Source organism: Pyxicephalus adspersus, chromosome 7 (genome assembly GCF_032062135.1).
Source record: "Pyxicephalus adspersus chromosome 7, UCB_Pads_2.0, whole genome shotgun sequence".
In the NCBI taxonomy this organism is placed as follows: domain Eukaryota; kingdom Metazoa; phylum Chordata; class Amphibia; order Anura; family Pyxicephalidae; genus Pyxicephalus; species Pyxicephalus adspersus.
The window spans coordinates 27,266,326-27,272,325 of record NC_092864.1 but is presented as its reverse complement, the minus strand read 5'-3'; positions in this window follow the sequence as shown (position 1 = coordinate 27,272,325).

Genomic DNA, 6,000 nt, shown 5'->3' with positions numbered 1-6,000 from the left:
GCACCAGATCCATTACAGGTTCGCCGGATCACCCAGATCCACTGATAAAAGTGTATCCTCCCCAGTCTTGGAGTGCTTTAATAAATCAGGCCCTAAGTGTACAGCGCTCCATCATTCATTTGCCTCAGGAAATGATCACAAAAGATCACAAAAGATGTCTTGCACCTCATCCTGCTCCACCTGAACATCAATGGTATGGATCTCTTGGTGATGTCATCGAGGCTCCTTGACTTGCCCTGGATAGGATCCCCCCATTTATAGATGGCCATGTTGATTTTTTCGCATCATAAAGTACAAGGAAAGACTGAATGTTTTATGATTTCCTCACGATGTTCCCTGGCTTCCTGTACACAACACATTACCGCTGTACGAACCATTACGGCCGCTGCTAATGCCCCCCAGGGGGATCCAGAGAAGGGGGAAGGTGATAGCCGGCTCTGTGATCGGCAGGCAGAATTATCTGTCGGAACGAAGACGTTACATGTTAAATAATGCTGGAAAATCAATGCTGGGGGGTAGGAGGTCAGGAATCAGGAATATGGATGACATATCCATAGCGGACGACAGTTCAGAACAATTTGCAAGAAATCTTTACCTTTGTATCTGTCTCTGGGGATCCCTGAGGAATTGAGATGAACCAAGTGACCCTGTGGGGTCTTTATATACACAGAATATCAAATATTTTGTGCTGAAATACATAGAAATCAAAGACCTACAGAGAAGTCCCAACATTCAGGAGTTAATGTAAATATTAAAAAGATTTTCAATTCAACTGTTTTGGTAACTCATTCAGTTAGTGGATTTATTGTACAGCACTGCATAATATGTTGGCACTATATAAATACTCTTTATTATTAATAATAATAATAATAATAATAATAATAATAATGGGTAGGGCTTCCTGTTTTTTAATACTAGAGTTTATTATTATCATTAAAATGTATTTATATAGCACCAACTTATTGCACAGCGCTGTACAACAAATATATGACAGACAGATACAAACAATGACACAAAAGAAGGAGAGGACCCTGCACAGAAGAAAATCAAAAATACTTTTCTATTGATCATTATTGATTGATAGTTTGACAGAATTTCAAGAATTGATCAGTTAATTCTTGGTTAATAATGGGGATCACAAACAACTTTGTGTCCCATCCAGGGCCTTTTCAGACCTGCGGTGTCAATACGCATGGCGAGCATCTCCCAGGCTCACAGCAAACTGCAACAGGGGAATGAAACCGTATAGTGATCTGCATGAAAAAAAGGGTTCCATTCACGTGAATGGGAGAAGTTGAGACCATGGATAAGCCTAAGGCAGAACACTGTGGGTTGCCCCAGGTCTGAAATGACCATAGTGATATTCAATCAATCATAATGCCATTGTTAAACAAGAAATGGTACTGCTATCAAACTTCCAACACAGACACTTTGGATTGGATATATTGGGGAATCGTGAAATATATCACAATGCAGATTTATTATGTGGATGGCACATTGAATACTTGTAATTGCAAAGGATTGATTTTTATGTCAATGGTTTTATTGATGGAAAGTAACAATGATAAATCGCACCCAGCTCAGGGTTTTTAGCATTGTATTAAGCAGGTAACATACAGGAAAAATGAAAAAAATCTTGGAGAATAGTTGCTCACACAGATATGTGCTGCCGAACAGAGAGCATTTGGGTACAGAGCTGCTGCATTGTGTCAGGGATGTAACGTGGAAATTGTGCAGCAACTGGATTTCTTTCCACTTCCTGTTGCAGTCAGCTGTAAAATGTTGGGTGACAGTGACAGAGGAGGAGGAGAGGACCCTGCCCCGAAGAACTTACAATCTAGGAGAGAGAATGTCAGATTCCCTCTTTTATAAATAGAGCCCAATGGATGCATTACTTTGCTTTCCGATAGTGGAAATGTAAACTTCGCTCTGGTTTATGAGGGCGGCACAGGGTGGAGAGCAGAACTGATGATTTCATGTTCTGTGTATTCCAAGGTTGGATTCACCCAACACCAGTCTATAATGAATGTAATGTGAAATGTAAATTAGGTATGGTTGCAGTCTTTAAAGATGTAAATTGAAAATTCATGATATGCTAAATGTAAATGAAATCTGAAAATCCCCAAAATGAATGTTATGTTTGTGTATAATGCATTCTATCAGATCCGGATTTATCATTGATTTATTGTATGTAGCACATTTCTCTCCACTGCTGACATTCCCTCAAACATTCCCTGGTGGGAATCGGTCACTGCCCTTGAAACACATGGGAATGTTAAGGGAATGTCAAATTCCCTGTTTTATAAATAGTGTCAATGGAGAGGATACACTTTCAGGACCAATGTGTCAATGTGCAGTTTTTGTTTGCAGCAGAAATCAAAATACTTCCTTTTGATATTCTTTATTTTGCACTGCAATGTGCTGCTGCCATGTGCTGGAGTAAAATGCAGCATATTGCTCTGATTTTCAATGAAGCATGTTTCATTTTCACCTGGAGCACTTGGCTTATTGAAAACAATCCATTTCAGGTTGTCATTGCTTCGGGGCTGTGTGGGGCAATGCAGAGCAATGAATGTGGTGTGAATGGGCCCCGAGGGAAACAGAAGACATAAAATTACAATATTTGGATCTTTCATTCTCACAGCAAACTAGAACCGCACCGTACACATTGAAAATCAGCATGCATCCAGGTAAATGTTTGATACATCAACCAAATTTATCAATATCGGAATCAATGGGAATAAAATGTCTCTAATGGTTTTTTCCCTGAGCACATGCTGCGTTCGTCTTGCTTCACTCACCTAGATATGTGAAAGCTCCTGACACTTCCATGGTCGATACAAAGTAACACAAATTCCAAAAATACACTGAAAGGTTAATTAAACGTACCTTAAAATTGTCCATAGACTGTGCTAATGACATGATTTTGGGGATATAAGATAGTAAACTCATCTGAGGAACAGTAAGTAGCATAACTATGGACTTTGTACAGTGCTGCAGAAAATGTTGGTGCTATAAATACAAGATAATAATAATATTAACACCAACGAGAATTATTGAAACAATATAGCTTTCTTTTGACCCGACTATGCTTTATGGTGGCATTGGCTGACTCTGTAATAAAACACACCATTCCCCACCCATTGCTGCTTCTCCAGCCCCAACTTAGGAGGTTTGCTGCATTTTGTTAGGCACCCATTACCACTGTGCAAATATGGAAAAGGCGTTCCTGTGACCTCATCGCCTTCATTCACTGCACTTGTTGCGTGCAAGCCTGGTGTCACTTACTGTAATGGATAGAGAACAATTCTTTCTATGCCGGGCTGGGCTGACGCCGCTCGATGTTGGCTGCGCTTAGGTAAACATATGACCCGCTTGGACACTATGGGCCTGATTTTTTAAAGCTCTCCCAGGCTGGAGAGGGTACACTTTCATCAGTGAAGCTGGGTGATCCAGCAAACCTGGAAAAGGTCAGGTTTGCTAGCAAATGTTATAAAACCTGGACAGGGTCTATATCAGGTTTGCTAGATCACTCAGCTTCACTGATGAACATGTATCCTCTCTAGCCTTGGAGAACTTTAATAAATCAGGACAATGGGAGATTTGGAGTGTAACTTATTAACATGTATTTATATAGCGCTCAAATCATCTGCAGTCATGGCTCAAGGCTCATTCACAATAGTGCATTGCAGAAATAGGTGCATTTATGCAATCCGCACCTGCATTGGTGTGCTGTGTTTCCATTCATTGCCATCAAATTGTTGTGAAAGTGTTGGTCAGCCCATTTATATTACTGCTCTTCTCTAAGGCAACACACTGCATTTTCACAATGCATCAAAAAATTTGCAAAACATTAAAGCCTGCGCATATTCTAAAAACAAGACTGCGTGTGTTATATATATACCCCCCCCCCCCCCTCATATTTGAAATACCCCCCCATGTTATATATAAGTAATATATAAATATCCACCTAAATTTAAAAATAACCCCCATATTTTATAAACACTGCCCATATTATATAAATATCCCCCATAATGTATAACTACCCTCTCATGTTACAATAATACCCCTATATTATAATATTATATAAATATTCCTGATAATTCATAAATACCCCCCTCATGTTATATAAATACCAACCCATTATTTATAAATACCCCCATAATATATAAATGCATTATCCCTATTTTAAAATGAATGTCCCTGTATGTTATATAGATTCTTCATCTGTGTGATATATATGTTCCCCTGTGTTACCATCATGTCCCCAGGATGTTGTTATGTCATGTTATATAAATGCCCCCCCCCCCTAGTTGGGTTATATAAATGCCCCCCCAGACGTGTAAATAAATGTTCTGGTATTTTATAAAGATGTGTGTAATGTATATGTTCCTCCATGTTTTATAAATGTGTCCCATAAATGTTTTATAATCCCCCTCCCCATAGTAAACCTCTGAATGTTGTCTGTCTGATGCAGTTTTCTGATTTAGTACAATTTCTCACGTTTCACCCCTCAGACACATTTTTACCCCTGGGGGTCATTACTCCTCCAGCAGCCGCCTCTCGCATGTCATTCCTTATACGTCTGCAGGTGTCACAGGACAGAGGTGGTGACGTCCTATGGCTGCCGCAGTCGTCAGTCCGGGTCTCATTGATCTCACTGTGCCCTGCTCTATATATTGTGTATAATATTAGGTAGATAAATCTATATAAATATAAATATTTTGTATTATGGTGATTTTTTATCTGCCAAAGAATTTCTGTTCATGCAGTTCTGAGATTTACACAAAGCACAATACTGATCATCTTGTCTTCTTATGCGCACATTCTGTATATAAAGGTTACCTGCGCAAGCCAGCCCTGTGATTGGACAATAGGAGAGAAGCAGCAGACTCCTGAGGTTATCTCCATGTCACTCTGCTGTCTACTCCTATTAGCATGGTCCTTCACTGCAGCTGATTTCCTTCCTTTCGTGGTCTGACTGCTGTACAGAGATAGCAAAAGGCTTTTATAAAAAAGTTATTAGGGGTCAGATTCAGGTACGTAGACTCCTTGTTATAAAAACATTATTGTACATCAATAATATCTGCCTGAAATGTAGCTTGGACATAAACCCTTTCATAATTGAATGGAAACCTTAAAATATCCCAGTGATCCTGCCAGTATGCACCTTGCAACCTGGAACTGGGCTTCTAGGGTGGTAACACCGCCTTAGCATGAATCTGCAAAGGCACAGTGTTGTCACCCTAGAACAGGGGTGCCCAACAGGTGGATCGCGATCTACCGGTATATCGCAAAGACAACGCAAGTAGATCAAGGAGCCCTGCCTTTCAAAATAAACTTTACAGCGCACAGTAGTTATTAAGTCCAAGTTTTTTTTTTAGTAGATCATTTTGACTTGGTCATTTTAAAAGTAGCTTGCAGGCCAAAAAAGTGTGGGCAGCCCTGCCCTAGAACATGCACCCCCATTGTAGTGCAGGATGGAGTGTCCAGTCACAGTGCGCCAGGACAACCTAATTAACAGGATTCAATACAGCCACAGCATCAGAACCGGTATCAGAACTAGCTACAGGACCGGGATCAGAACCAGCATAAAGACAGCTATCAAAACCAACATAAGGACCGGCATTACTTGTTGGACTTGGTATTGTCCATGTCATTGTGCATTGATATTTTTACCTGTGGCTCAGCCCCAGGTGTGTAGCCCCATGAGATGCACTTGAATTTTGGGCGGAATTATGCAAATATCAAAATGCTTTGATAGGTGGGTGTCATTCAATGGGAGGGGTTTTCTAGGTCAGCTGTATTTGGATGAGCTGCATGCCCTAGGTAACGCCCACATGTGATGCTGAGCTAACAGCCAATAGATAAAAGGGGCGTGGAAAGGAGGGGCTAGATGGTGCTGGACATTGTCCAATTAGGAAATGAGGCGGGCTTTAAAGAAATTGTTGCAGCTTCTAATGTATGTTTGTTTAAGTTTTGTATGGAGTGTGGAATAGG